This window comes from Eretmochelys imbricata, chromosome 15 (genome assembly GCF_965152235.1).
Source record: "Eretmochelys imbricata isolate rEreImb1 chromosome 15, rEreImb1.hap1, whole genome shotgun sequence".
Taxonomy (NCBI): domain Eukaryota; kingdom Metazoa; phylum Chordata; order Testudines; family Cheloniidae; genus Eretmochelys; species Eretmochelys imbricata.
Window position 1 is genome coordinate 30,234,536 of NC_135586.1, and position 14,364 is coordinate 30,248,899.

Below are 14,364 nucleotides of genomic sequence, written 5' to 3' on the forward strand. Positions count from 1 at the left end.
CTGGATCCTACCTGGTCCCCAGGCAGAGGGAGGATTCCATTCCCCAGGGCTGCCCAGCCCTTGTCAGCGTCAGCCCCAGGCCACTAGCTCCCTGCCCCACTCCTTAAAGGAGCCCAGGGCCAGGGGCTCCCTCCCTGGCAAGGCAGCTGTGCGGTTGTTCTCAGTGTCTTTCATCCAAACAGCTTGTTCAAAGGGGATCTAAGAACTGTGGGGAAGGGATCCAGAGAAGTGCTCTGGAGGGGAGGGCTGGCCCTGGGAAGCTGTTTGTCTTTATGGCCCACTCCTGCTGCTGGGGAACCAATGGGAGTTTCCCCGTGGATATACTTGGGAAAAGGCTCAAGCCCTCAGTGAACTGGGCAGGGTCTCTGCAGGCTGCCACATGCGGGCCATGTTCCCAGCTCTCTCCCAGCGAGCATGCCCACCACATTCACCTTCTCCTCCCCGGGGCTCCTGGAAGAGCCTTTCACACCTTTATGTGGGATGGATCCTAGTTTATAGCACTGGTGTCTTGATGGCTAAGTGTTAGCTGGGAACAAGCCCTCCCCACCATCCCAGGGCAGGATGGCATTTGGGGGGATGGGAGGACTCTATGTCCTTCTGCTCTTTTGCTCATTTTTGGCTCCTCGAAGTCTGGTCTGACTGGAAGAGGCGAGGCAGATCCCTGGCTCCAGACACCCAGCCATGACCCCTTGGTTTTATGAACCATGGCACCAGATATTTGCAAGCCAATGGCTCTTCAGTCTATCGGGAGCTTGTGAAAGTCTCGTGTGCTCCCGTGAACGGCGGCTGCCCCTCTGCTCACCCCTGTTTGAGTGCCAGGCCATGCAGCCCGAGGGATGCCACCCAACCCAACATCCCTGGGATCTTCCCAGTACTGTCAGGGCAATCCCAGACCCCAGGAGCCACATCGGTGGGACCCCAGCTACTAACAGACTCTAAGTGACACTTTGCAGCACGCCCCCCTAAGCAATTTCATCACAACATGGCCGACACCATGTCCTGATGCCGGACACAGCGGTGCCAGGCCTCTCCAGGACACCCCAACACAGCGATGCTCAGACGGGGGAGCGAGAGACGCACACGGTTCGTTGATGTGTCTCCTGTGGCTCTTTGCAGGAGTGATAAAACACTGGGTGATTTAATTATTAACCAACCTAAGCTATTAGCCAATCAGGATGCTTTTAAAAATTAACCAATTAAGTTATTAACTTATTTACTGTGAGAATATACAGATATAAACTAAATATTTGCCCGTCATGCTGTATAACTATGAATCTACAGCACTAGAGTAATGAATTCCCATGAGTGTGGCTCTTTTGGGTAATGCTGATCCCTTACTTGGCCCCTGAACACCCGAGGTCTGATTATCAGTGCCCCTGCGATGTGAACCTGCCGCAGCACCCGACCTGAGTGATTCAGTGGCTGCAGGTCTCAGCCCTTCCAAAATGCCCTGGGGCACAGGAAGGAGATAGTGATCTGGGCGCTGCATACCAGGGCCAGCAACCTAAGTGCTCACGGCTCAGTGTGAGATTTAACAAACCGGTTCCGCTGCACTGACCCCACATTGCCTTTCTCCGTTTCCTCTTTCTTCTCACACACAGTGGGAGGAGGGTCAGGGATGCCCAGGCAGCCTTTGCTTTACAGTCCTTTGTTATTTAATCATGCCATTTGTATCTTGCCCCCCATCGTACGCCCCATTAATATAGGGGCATCACAGCTTCACCCACCACAGGGGTGAATAGATCACATTGTGATGTACATCCCGGGGTCGGGTACACAGAGGCCTCTCCAGCACTGAAAGTCAGGAAACTTTCCACGAGGAAGCTGCTGCGATGGGAGAAGCAGGTGCAACAGGACAAGCTGGTGCAACGGGAAAAACCAAAAACCGGGGCAGTGGGATGCCACGGGGGCTAGGTCCTTCCATGGAAATGACCTTGCCAGAAGCAGCAGAGCAGAGGCAAACATGAGATTGAAGATTCCTCTGTGGCTGGGCTGTGCCTGGCCAGAGTCACACAGGAGCGGCAGGGTGGCACGATTCTAAACAAACCATCCACATCCGGCATGTCCCATCCTCGCACCAGTGTTGGCTTCCAGTGAGTGACGTCCCCTGGCCCGCTAGCCAGCAGCGCTGGCTGCGTGTGCCAGGCGCGGGGCACTCTGCTGGGCAAGACTCAGGGCAGCAAGTGCTATGACCAGTGAGAAGCACTTGGAGGGCCAGGCTCTTAATAAACACCATTGTGAAGAAAACCAGGGAGTGGGTGGGGTAATAGGACAGGGGCTCCACGCAGAGGGCCTGCCTGGGGCTCGGTTGGGAGTGCTGTTGTAGGAGGATGAGTGCTGCTGGCTTTGGAGTGAAATGCAGTGGAAGTGTCGGAGAGGGGATGGATCTGACAGCTGAAGGATCGGGAGAAGGAAGGGGGCCTGGAAGCAGGGAGAGGAGCAAGCAGCCAGGCTGGGGTGCATGAGGCAGGCAGAAGGCACCATGCTGGTAGAAGGGCAGGAGTTCATTACAAACCATCAGGAATTTCAAAGAGTGTCCAGAGTACAGCTTAGAGCTGGGTTAAAGTCACTCTAAGGGCCTAGCCCCTAACTGACACAGGCCGACAGCGAGCAAGCAAAGCTCTCTGCCAAAGAGAGAGTGAAGCCTGGCAGCCAAAAATCTGCCAGGGGAGTCTCACCCGGAGACCCATCTCCTTGCCCAAGACCAAGCAGAACATGGAATGGTGATTCCAGGCAGTCAAATGCACCGGGCGCACTGACCGCAGCCACTCAACCCCATCAGAATTGGCAGGAAGCTCAAGTCAGTTTGGCATGGACTGGCACGAGCATCTCAAACCAGTAATAGCTCAGGCAGACGTTTCTGTTCAGTACGAGAAAGCTTTTATTGTAGATTTTATTGACTGAAGTGAGTGAGGTCCAGAAAGCCTTGGGCAGGAGGCACCTTATAAATATTTATTACGATGACATCGGTTTCTCTCTCTTCTAAACATGAACCTCCTGACTTGGGAGGGGCCGATCCCACAGAGCCAAGTCCCGAGCAGGCTGGAGAGCTACTGATTCCGCACCGCCTTGAGGGAGCCAAGGCAGGCTGGAAACAGATCAGGAGTGCCCCTCTGTGCCGGGCGTGTGGAGGAGACCGCCGGGCACAGTTTGTTGCGTCTGATGTGGTCCCGCGTTGCTGTAAATGTGCAGCTCGCCCCACCCAAGCTGATGACAGAGCGGCAGGAGGACAGAAGCGAGAGCAGAATAACAGGCAGCTTCAATCTGGTCGTTTATGTCTCTGGCCCTTTTCTTGGCTTCTTTGTGTAGTAACATGGGAGGAGATTCAGTGACAAACAGGGTATTTAAAGGAACTGGGTGGATCTGCAGATTGTGACTATACGTTTACTTTGGTCATTCACAGCCCCCCCTTGCCAGCAATAGATCCCTTGGCTTTCCCCTGTCCCGCAAACTCAGGCATGTTCCCCTGGACTTGATGTTCTGGGTCATATAAGGAGGGGGGCCAGAGCTGAGTGCAGAGATCTTGGAACTGCAGCTGCACGTCTCTGCACTGCAGGGCTGGAGCAATGGTGGGGGTTACAGGCTCCCTGCCCAGTTCTGTTGTCACTTCACCTCCTGCAAGCCTGCTGCAGTCAGCACGGGCCCAGGAATTGAGTCCAGCTGCAGGGAGATTCCGGCAGATCAGACCCCGGTTTTTACTGCTCAGCCCTGGTGTCACACTCCTCATCTGAGGCTCGCTAAGCGCGGGAATGGTGGATGTCATTCCACCACCCCCACTTGACTAGGGTGACCAGATAGCAAGTGTGAAAAATTGGGACAAGGGGTGGGGAGTAATAGGCACCTACATAAGAAAAAGCCCCAAATATTGGGACTGTCCCTATCAAATCAGGACATCTGGTCACCCTACACTCGACAGATGGACACTCAGGGCACATCTACACTGCAACAACACACCCGTGGCTGGTCCGTATCGGCTGACTCGGGCTTGCAGCACTCTAAAGTTACAGTGTACATGTTGGGGCTTGGGCTGGAGCCTGGGTTCTTGGACGCCAGAGGCTGAGGGTCCCAGAGCCTGGGCTCCAGCCAGCTGGGATGTCTACACTGCAGATATCCCCATGAGCCTGAGTCAGCGGACATGGGCTGGCCACCAGTGAACACATACTCTCAGGGCCCAGAGGGATGAAGTGATTGGCCCAAGGTCACACAGTGAGTTAGAACCAGAGCCAAGAAGAGAAGCCAGCTCTGCAAAATCCCAGTCCTTTGCTTTAACCATTAGGCCATGCTTCCCCTTGCTATTTATTACTTTGTAGCTCCCATGTGGTGCTTCAGAGGATGCACGCAGTCTCAATTGACACCAGGCCCTCTATGATGCCCAGCACACTCGTCAAATCCCAGCTGGGATCATTCCACTCCACCAACCAAAATTCCCCCTGCAGACTCATTTGCGTTCAGGATTCCCCAAGAGGACCTCAGCAATTGGAATACCTGGTGGAACAGCACTCGAAATGTGGGCCGGTGTCACTTCAGAAACACGGCCCTCCATGGGCTGGGAGTTTGTTTTTTGCTTACTCTAATCTAATCTCCAAAAGGAGAAAAACAACTGAACAGCCTCACTAGGTAGGAATTTGGCTTTTCCCAGCCAAGCCCATTGTCACGTTGATTCTTGAAGGGTTCTGTGCCTCTCTGTTTGCTGCCAGGAAAACTGGGCTCTGACTCACTGTGTGGGGCAAACAAGCACAGCTGTGTTTAGGCTAGGCACAGTCACTGGGACTCAGGAGATCAGAGACAGGTGGGGCAGGCCCACAAGTCGGGGCAGGGGGGTGTTTAAAAAAAGTTCCACCAGCCCTTGTCTCAGTGCAAACTTTTTAGGAAACACCAGCCTTGATTTCAGTGGCAACCATTTTTTATTTGAATGTCAATATCCGCTCCCGCCGGGTTTGCACGCCAGTAATGCGGCCGATTCCTTGCAGAGGAGAACGAGAATGGGACGGAACGAAGGCGAAGCCGACAGGTCTGTTTTCATGGCTGGAGCGGAGCGAAGTGCAGAAGGTGAGTCAATGCCAGGCATGACGGAAAATGCAGGCAGCTTGGTAAGATCCGGGGGTGTTCTTAGGGACACCGGGAGGAAGTTTGCTTTGGAAACTGTGTGCTGATTATAACTGGCCCCATTGAGTGGAGAAGCCCCAACAATCCCAGCGGCGGACGGGCTGCCCGATGAGGTGATGGCCAGGGGATGAATTGGATTTCATTGAGCTTTTAGTTTATTTGTCTTTTTTCCAGATTTCCCCACCCTGCAGGTCATCCTGTTTTCTTAACCAAAGCCCACTTGGCACAGTCTTGTCGGCTCCAGGCCGGCTCCAGGCCTGAGCCCAGGGCAGGCAAGAGCCTGTGTTCTCTGGGCCGATGCCTCTGTGAGGTCAGAACTCCGCACAGAGCCGCACTGTGCTCCTTGGCCACCTGCCGCCCCATGGAGAGCGCTGCCTCCAGCCCGCGGCCAAAGCCCTTTCCAGCTAAAGGCCCCTATTCTGCTACCCTTCAGTAACGAGCTCCCGCCAGGCCACCTCAGCCAGCGATCTCATCAGCTCTCACAGCCTAAGCAAAGCCAGGCTTGGCCAGGGCTTTATGGGAGACCTCCCTGGAAAACCCAGGAAGTGTGTTAATGATTCAGCAGGTGGTACATGAGTCCTGACCCTTGCGGCTGTTAAGAATCCGCTGGCCCTTTTATTTCAAGAGCAGGGAGGGGCGTTAAGCCCAGCATCCTGGCAAAAGTCCACTTTGGGCGATGACATGCCAGCTGCCTGAGCTCCCCAGGAAGTTTCAAGTGTGTACAGGGTTCCCCTTCGCTTCCTGGCCAAGCCGTTGTGTAGTATGTTGCTGCATAGGTGCTGTGCTCCATCCCAGATGCAGCTGCCTTTTCAGCAGAGCTCCTGTATGTCAGATCCTGTTTGTAGCGGCCTTTGGGCTCTTCTGGGACAAAAGGCTACAGAAGTGTGAGATGTGGCCCCCATCGATATGAAGCACAGACAAGATCCCGCCATTGAGAACGCTCTGCTAGCAGCTAGGAGGGGCCAGCTTGTGTCCTGGCACATCCACTCCTGGTGCTTGAAGGGCTGGCCCAGGTCCTGGTGCTGTATCAACTCTACGAAGCCTCTAACGCCAGAGCATCTGGGTACCACTTTGTGCAGCCATTCAAACCTCCCTTCCACCCCACCTTCGCAGAACACCACTGTTACACATCGCTCCACGGGTCATAACAGGCATTGAGTGTAGGCGGTGTCCAGCCCACACCGGATGTATTCACCATCAGTCGTTCTCCATCTCCTCAGAGTCCTCCAAGTTCCTTGCTCTGACTTCCTGGTCCCCTTTCCGCTCCTTTGGTTATAGCTCCAGCTCCTTCCCAGCTGCTCTGTGAAGCAAGTTGATGGTCTTAGTCCAGTTCCTGGTGAGACACTTGTCCACGTCTGTCAAGCCACCAGCACAACTTGTGTTAAAGCTGGTAAAATATCTTTGGGATTGCCATGGTGTCAACGTGCCCAGGTATCACGCTGGAAAATAGACCACTGCTGCTGTTAGGAGACCAAATAGCAGAAATGGTTCTCTTTCATCAGCCTTTGGCTAGGAGACCCTGGACAGGGGCCTCCGCCTTCAACTGGGAGACGGCGACCCCTGCCCCCGGACGGCGGCCTCCGCCTTCGGCTGGGAGACCCGACCTCTCCCCCTGGACGGGGGCCTCCGCCTTGGAGACCGCGACCTCTGCCCCTGGACGGGGGCCTCTGCCTTCAGCTAGGAGACCGCGACCTCTCCCTCGGACAGGGCCTCCCTGCAGCGATGCAGGACCCTGCCACCTCTAAAGACGAATGCCACAATACCCTCTGCACAGGGGCACTTGGGAACCGCAGCTGCCCACTCGCTGGGCCGGGCACCTGTCACAGCTGTGCCCTGCAGTCTGCTCTGCATTCCAGTCCCTTCCCCGGTGCCCTGCAGGGGGGACGTTCTGACCTTTATAGCTCGGGTTGTGGACACACCTGAAATCCCCTCTCTGCCCCAGATGTCAGGACAGTGGGGAGCCCGATTTGAGAGTCCCTGCACTATCAGCTCGAGGCTGTCAGCTCTGCAGCTCAGTCCCCGGAGCTAGTTGACCTTTCGGTCACACTCAGAGGCCTGTTTATTTGCACAGGCTTTTGACAGAGGGGACACTGGGTGGGGTCAGAGGGTCTATTTCCCTTGGGGCAGGGGTGAGCAAACTTTGTGGCCTGAGGGAACAGAAATTGTATGGCGGGCCATGAATGCTCACAAAATTGGGGTGGGGGTGGGGGTGCGGGAGGGGATGCAGGTTCTGGCTGGGGTGCAGGCTCTGGGGTGGGGCTGAGAGGTTTGGGGTGCAGGAGGGTGCTCCGGGCTGGGATCAAGGGGTTTGGAGAGCGGGAGGGGGATCAGGGCTGGGGCAGGGGGTTGGGGCGTGGGGAGAGGCTCAGGGCCATAGTTTGCCCACTCCTGCCTTGGGGGCTGGGGCAAGCTGACTGCCCGTGGGGCTGCAATTTGCATGGAGCCAGGTGGTAACAGGGCTCCATTCTTGGCTTTAAATTTCCAAAGAGACTGGCTGACCCATGCATGCTCCAAATCCAAACAGGCCAGCAGATATCCAGCCATCTCCACGCTGCCTGCAGGTTTGTCCCTGAGATCAAGCTGGAAAGGTGGTGAGTGACCCAACTTGGGGGAGCTACAAGCCACACACCAGGCAGGCTCGAATTTTGGATCCAGAGTTACAATTTGTGGTCGGCACCCTAGGCTTGAAGGGCCCCACCCGCTGCATGAGAAGCACCAGGGCAGAATGAGACTGACCTGCCATTGATGCCACATGACTCAGCAGGAAGGGAGAGCCGTGCAGGCTAATCACCGTCATTTCCCCAGGCACACACAGATTAGTACTGTCCCAAAGTTTCTTTTGGAGAAAAAAAGGAACCCCTGCAGTCTGCCTTGTGAATTAGCAGCGTCTGGGTCGCTCCCGTCCTTGGCATTCAAACCACTGCTTCTCTTATGAGCCAACAGACGTGTTTCCTCTTTGGAAACACTTGACACAAAAGATTTAAACTTTCACTGTCTATGTATCCTCTCAAGAGGAGCGGGACAATCTCACTGCAGACTTCGAAGCACTGAGAGCCAACGCAAGCGGAGAGTCACTAATAATTATCAATGCCAATCACAAGAAATCACAAACGATTTCTGGCTCTGGACTCTGGGTCTGACCTGTTGTACCAGGCAGGGGCTGTGTTGCTGTGTTTTGTACAGCGCTAGACACACTCTCGGCTCTTAATAAATAGAGAATTATAATGCCAGCGAGCAGGACAGTTGGGCATGCAATGGCTATAGGCTTTCCTTTGGGCTCTGGAGAATTCTACTTCACGCATTTACAGTTCATAGCCATCAACTTGCAAACCAGCTCTTCTGGAAAATAAAAATGAAGGCTTTCGGCTGGCTCAGGGGCTTGAGACATTGGCTTTGGTACCTCTGGACGCTGGTTTGACTTCGACTTCAGTAGAGACAGAATGTTACCTCCTGCAGCGATTGCTTGTTGGCCTCTACGAAATTAGTTTTTGGTGTCAGACTAGTCTTTGGTCTCAGGCTAGCTCCTTTCAGAACTACCCCCATCACAAAACCCACCCTCCCACTCGGCACCCCCATCTGCAGCCTCAGCAGAGAGGCCAAGGGGTCCAGATACTGAGCTCCCCACTCTTCAGGGCCTGGTGAAGTGACTTTCTGCTCAAACCACAGCCTGCACTGCACCTGTCCCATGAGGACATAACGCCCTTCAGTCTCCAGGGCTGTTGGCTGTCAATAAGAAAGAGGTCTGACCCCACAACAGCATGGCCTGCCTCGGACTGGGAGTTGCTCCAATAAGACCCAGGGTGGACAAGCAAATGGGATCCCTTGAGATTTATGGGCATTGCCTACGAATGCCAAGAATTGGTTCAATAATGAATTCCTGTAGAAAACTAAGAAAACAGCTGATCAAATTGCTCCCAAACAAGCACGCTCCCTAATCTACCCTGGAGATTCACCCCCCCGCTAGCCATAGGGCATGCCGGCGGAGTGACATGAATGCTCTGGAAACCAGCCCAGCTGACTTTGTTATCATACAGACAATCTGGTGAGTCTGAATGGTTGCTGAGATATTAAAGTGAAAAGTAGGGTGGGTGGGTGCTTAGATGGATAGACAGACTCCCATTAGAGTGGAAGAAGGACACACTGATACCAGCATGCTGGGTGTATCAGAAACACCCAGATGAGTTGGACAGACAGATTAGACATAGATCCCTCTAGGTTTGCAATAAGGCCTCAGAGAGAGATTGCTGGAACTGGCTGGTGAATTTCTGGATTCTCAGCCATAAGGAAAGGGAAAGCAATCGTGCATGAAGTGGCGCCAGGCAGGTCAAGAGGAGCTCCCTCTGTCACCGGTCAGAGAGCTGCAGATTTAGCCTGCCGCGCATTTGTGGGTTTCAGTGTGCTTGCAGCCACTCCTCACCACATCCCAAATCCTGTCACAACACGCCTGGCTGCACCAGAAAGCAATTCCCCTCCGTTAATCCACCTTCTGGCCCAGTGACGGTGCCTGCATGACCACTGCGGCGTCTGCAGAGTCGGCTCCTCTGTTCCCGGCCACCACAGAGATGCCAGATAAAAAGCTTTTCCGACAGTCCCTCTGTGCTGAGCCCCAGTGACACAGAAGAGCATTGAAGAGGGGTTCTGGAGCCCAGTAACCGTGACATTGCCTTTAGCATATGGAGCGTTTGCTCCCATCAGCCCAATGACTGAATTGCAGGGAAACTCACTGCACGAGGCTATTTCACCGACAATCTGCAACAGAGATTTCAGCCAGGCAGAAACCATTGCACTGCTCACCACTGCCTCAGGTAGTGGGGTGAAACACACCTCCCCAGCCGTGCCACTCGCATGGTGCGGCCTCAAGGACGCAACCGCCTTCCAGCAGGACTTGCCATGAGTGAATGCTACTGTACTTCGTGCCAGGACTGCTGCTCCCTGGAGCCCTGGGCTGGGTCTCAGCTCCCTCTGTGCGGTTCTCTGTAGAGTCTCATAATCACCGCACTACCTGCTCTGTGCCAGCCGTGTGTTCCCTCTCTCCCCAGGGGAGGAGGGTTTGGAAGGGAGGGTTTGTTTGGGAACTACTTATTTATCTCTACCCAGGCTGCTGCATGTTTAGGAGGGGAGGGAAGGGCGAGGAAAGGTGCCTTGCGCTTTAAGGAGAAGGTGGCAGGATCCTGGAGCAAAGTTCCAGTCGCACACATGGACCAAGCCTGCTCCACAGCAACCGCCCTGGGCAATGAAACCGACCTGATCGTGTCACTCCGGACACCCCCCTCAGCCCCCTCCCCCGACACGCTCCAGCTCCCTCCCTCTGGACAGTGACCTGGGCGCGCACAGAGCCCCAGAGAGGCCAAAGCCCCAGTGGAGAAGAGAAATGCTGCCCTCGGCAACACAGGGTGTGCCCCCGGAGAGAGCGCCCCTAGGGAGCCGAGTCCTAGGGAGAGGGGGGTCCCCAGGTGCGTGCTAGGGAGCCAAGCCCCGGGGGGGGGGTCCCCAGGTGCGTGCTAGGGAACCGAGCCCGGGCAGGGATCCCCAGGTGCGTGCTAGGGAACCGAGCCTGGGGGGGGTCCCCAGGTGCGTCCTAGGGAGCCGAGCCCGGGGGGGGGGTCCCCAGGTGCGTGCTAGGGAGCCGAGCCCCGGGGGGGGGTTCCCAGGTGCGTCCTAGGGAGCCGAGCCCGGGGGGGGTCCCCAGGTGCGTGCTAGGGAGCCGAGCCTCGGGGGGGGGTCCCCAGGTGCGTGCCAGGGAGCCGAGCGCCAGGAGCTCGGGGCAGCCCGGCGGGGATGCTGGGGCAGCCCGGCGGGGACCGGGCTCGGCGGCCACCCCCCGCAGACGGCTCTGTTCTGTCTCCCGCGTCCCGCCCAGCCCAGCCCCACGCCGCGGGCAGACGGGACCCTCCCCGGTACCTTCCGTTCGCTTCCCCGGCGGAGGCGCAGCTAAAGCCGGCGGGGCCCGGCCCGTCTGCCCCGGAGCGCTGGGGTCTCTGGGGCGCGCCGCGCTGGCTGTGACCTGAGTCCCGCCGCCCCACCCCGCCTGGCGGGAGGGAGGGAGCCCGGGCCGCCCCCCGGCCCAGCGCCAGCCCCTGCGGCGTCTCCAGCCGGAGCAGCTCAGGTTCCCTCCGAGTGCACCGCCCCCTGCCCGGCCCGCCGCGCCCCGACCCTGCCCGGCCCCGGGGGACCTGATCCCTGCGCCCCGGCCCTGCCCGGGCCCGGGGGACCTGATCCCTGCGCCCCGGCCCTGCCCGGGCCCGGGGGACCTGATCCCTGCGCCCTGGATCCTGCTCTGCCCTGGCACAGGGGGACCCGATGCCTGTTCTCCAGACTCTTCTGTGCCTGGCCTGGGGGGACCAGGACCCACCTTGCTTCCATACTGCACCCCCGCTCCAGGGGAGCTCATTAATGTGAAGGGGACTGGAACAAAGACAGGAGGGCTAGTGCAATGGGAATGCGGGTCAGGAGATGCCAAGTAAGAGCCACCCAGCTCTGCCCATGCCCCTCCCTGAAACACCCGCCTTGGTCTCTCCTTTCCTCACCAGAGATCCAGGGATTTGCCTGGTGACAGAAGCTGGGACCTCACCCAGCTCTTCCCACCAGGCCACCCCAGTTGTGCGAGCCTGCCCCTTCTTACAACAGCCTGATCAAGAGACTCGCTTCGTTTGTATGGGGCTGGGTGTCACCGAGCCCGGTGCTGGAGGTGAGGCTGTGGGGAACTTGGGCTATGAGAGAGAGAGAGCGCAGCGAGCTGGGGTAATCCCCTACCTGACTCCTCTCCCCTTGCTCCAAGCCCAGCATTGTCAGCTCTGCTGTCTATGCCAGGGACCCCTGAGGCTCCGAGCTGTCGATCAGGGTCCCTTCTGGACAGGCACTGTGTGGGCAGCACCCAGGACATTGGGGGTGCTATTGCCAAAGGATAAAGCAGAACAAGCAATTTTCATTCCAAGCAAACTGAGGAACCTGTTTAACATGAGTGTAATAAGGCCCATTGCTGGGTAACTGTACTAGGCTGGTGGTGCTGTATAGGAAGCCACCATGCAGCATCTGGGAAGAAACCTATTGACCTCTAAAGATGACTTCTGTTCCAGACAGGCCACTCCCTGGACGCTGCTGTCATAAGCCTACCAGGAAAGAGCAATTGCTAGTTTACTGCCCTGTGCACATACCTGGATTGTGGTCTACTAAGTCGAGCTGAGGGCTGTGAGTCAGGACTCCTGAGTTCTTTTCCTGACTTGTTACCAACTTGCTGCGTAACCTTGGGCAACACAATTGTGCTTGTTACTTTAGGTGTAAATGCATATAATGCCTACTTCAGAGGCCTTCTTCATTTAGGTGAGTTGCGATGGCTGGGATTGCTGGATGGACAGCAGGGCAGGAGGGTCTATAACCGCTAGAGAACTCACCCCGCTTCCAACCTGGAACTGGCCCCAGCATTCCTGAATCTCAGCATTGCTTTGCTGTCTGCGAGACCTGTGAAACCGCCCCCAAAGTGTGTGCTTCCATCACCCCCTTACCACAGGTCCACAGCGGCTCATTAAGCAAGCACTGTCCTGGACGCTGAATGCGGCAGGCATGCTGTGCAAAGAATAATGTGATCATGTAATTAAAGACTGCTTCACAGTGCATATCCACAAGGGGGTCAAATTAAGCCTGTAACTCTGGTGTCATTGTTGAACATAGCACATTAACATGCATGGTACTTTCCAGACAAACGCAAGCCAACGTCCCCAGCCCACCGTCACTCACCGGTCTGAAGAGGGGATTCCTGGGGCACTGATGGTTATTGTAACTGGGGCAAAGTGGAAGCGTATCAAAGCTCTGTGCTCACACAGAGCAGAGCAGAGGCTGCCATAGCCAAGGCTGGAGCCACTGAGCCTACGGCATTGAATCCACAGACAAATGTATTTGCGATAATGGATAATCATTTTGTCTGACTGAGGCTGGTGCATAAAAGCAGGGGTGAAAGCTGAAGACAGAACTGTTATTGAATACTGGCACTGCCTTAGCTATAAATGTACTGGGCCAAAGTCTGATCCTGTTTACAGCAGCTTAAATCTGGACCAACTCTGTTTAAATCAGGGTGGATTTACCCTGGAGTAGGTGACAGCAGAATTGGATACATCACATGCACTAGCTAACTACAGCATAGACTGTTGCTAACCATGTGGCAGTTTACATATCTTACTGTTTGGGAGTTGGGCTTGGCTGACGGGGTTTTTTAAATTCTGGTCAATGAACAATGAGCTGCAGAAGCCAGACTGTAAAGTGAACAAGAGCAAGCATAGGAACACATGGGTTTATTTTTAGGTTACTTTAACCTAATAGAACAGCTGGGAACAAGCAGGACCCTGTGCAGTGGGATCAGCCAGATGCCCATGGACCACCAGCAAGTGCTGTGATGCAATCAGTGGTCCGTTGGCCCGTTTAAGAATTGCTCTGGAAACTGGGGCCGTTCCAAATGTTCCTGGAATGGTGTTTGTCACTGATGAGGGGCCTGACCTGCTTCTATTGAAGCCAGTGTCTGTGCTCCCACTGGTGAACAGGATAGGCCCAATCATTAGTGTGTCTAGCCACTGTACGCACTACGCTCTCCCAGTCCATCCCTTGCTTTCAAATAATCTGATGTCCCACCAAACTCCATTGAGAATCACTTTGAACACAGATGCCCCTTGCTTGTGTAGGTCACCCGTGCTTGTCACCTTCAGAGAGGGCTGACAAATTGTTGTTTGCTTTAGAAGCCCGTGTACAGATAAAGCAGAATTCCTACCACGATCTCGCAGCAGCATTCGCCTTTAGAGTGACGCAATACTGCTGCCTCCTTCCCCATAGTTTCTCTCCAGGGAGGTCCCCGTTAACGCTGATCTCAGGAGCGAGCAGGTTTGGTAGGGTGCTCAAAAAGGATCATCAGTATATTCACACCAAGGACCAAAAACATAATGGGGGTTTCGAAGTCAGCCACTTCGAAAGGCGAGCTCCATCCCTAACATAGGACTGGCCTGCAGGCAAGGATACTCCATCCAGGCTATTGGCCTGATTCAGTGTTGCAGGTTTTCTCCTTAGATTGCAAGTTCCTGTTTGTGCTTTTTGGCTGGACAGCATCAAACTCACGTACAGGCCTGTGTGCTGTAAGAATCATGCAAATGGCCTGTTGCCTGCAGGGTCCATGTTTTACCTGCCCAAAGCAACCTACAAACTCTGGGGGAAAGAATCTCCCCTCAGGATTTGCTGATTTCTCTAGAATCTGTTTCAATACACCTACACCCCTTTGCT

At 55.4% G+C, this 14,364-nt stretch overlaps 1 protein-coding gene across 2 annotated transcripts in view; it reads right to left on the reverse strand.

Moving 5' to 3' along the window:
- The window catches only part of TRPV4 (transient receptor potential cation channel subfamily V member 4), a 40,470-nt gene extending 29,370 nt beyond the window's left edge, over positions 1 to 11,100 (reverse strand). For both annotated transcript variants that reach the window (XM_077835037.1, XM_077835036.1), the window contains exon 1: positions 11,008 to 11,100. The gene's annotated coding sequence lies outside the window, so the exon portion shown is untranslated. The remainder of the gene's footprint in view (positions 1 to 11,007) is intronic.
- Between the last annotated feature and the right edge of the window lie 3,264 nt (positions 11,101 to 14,364).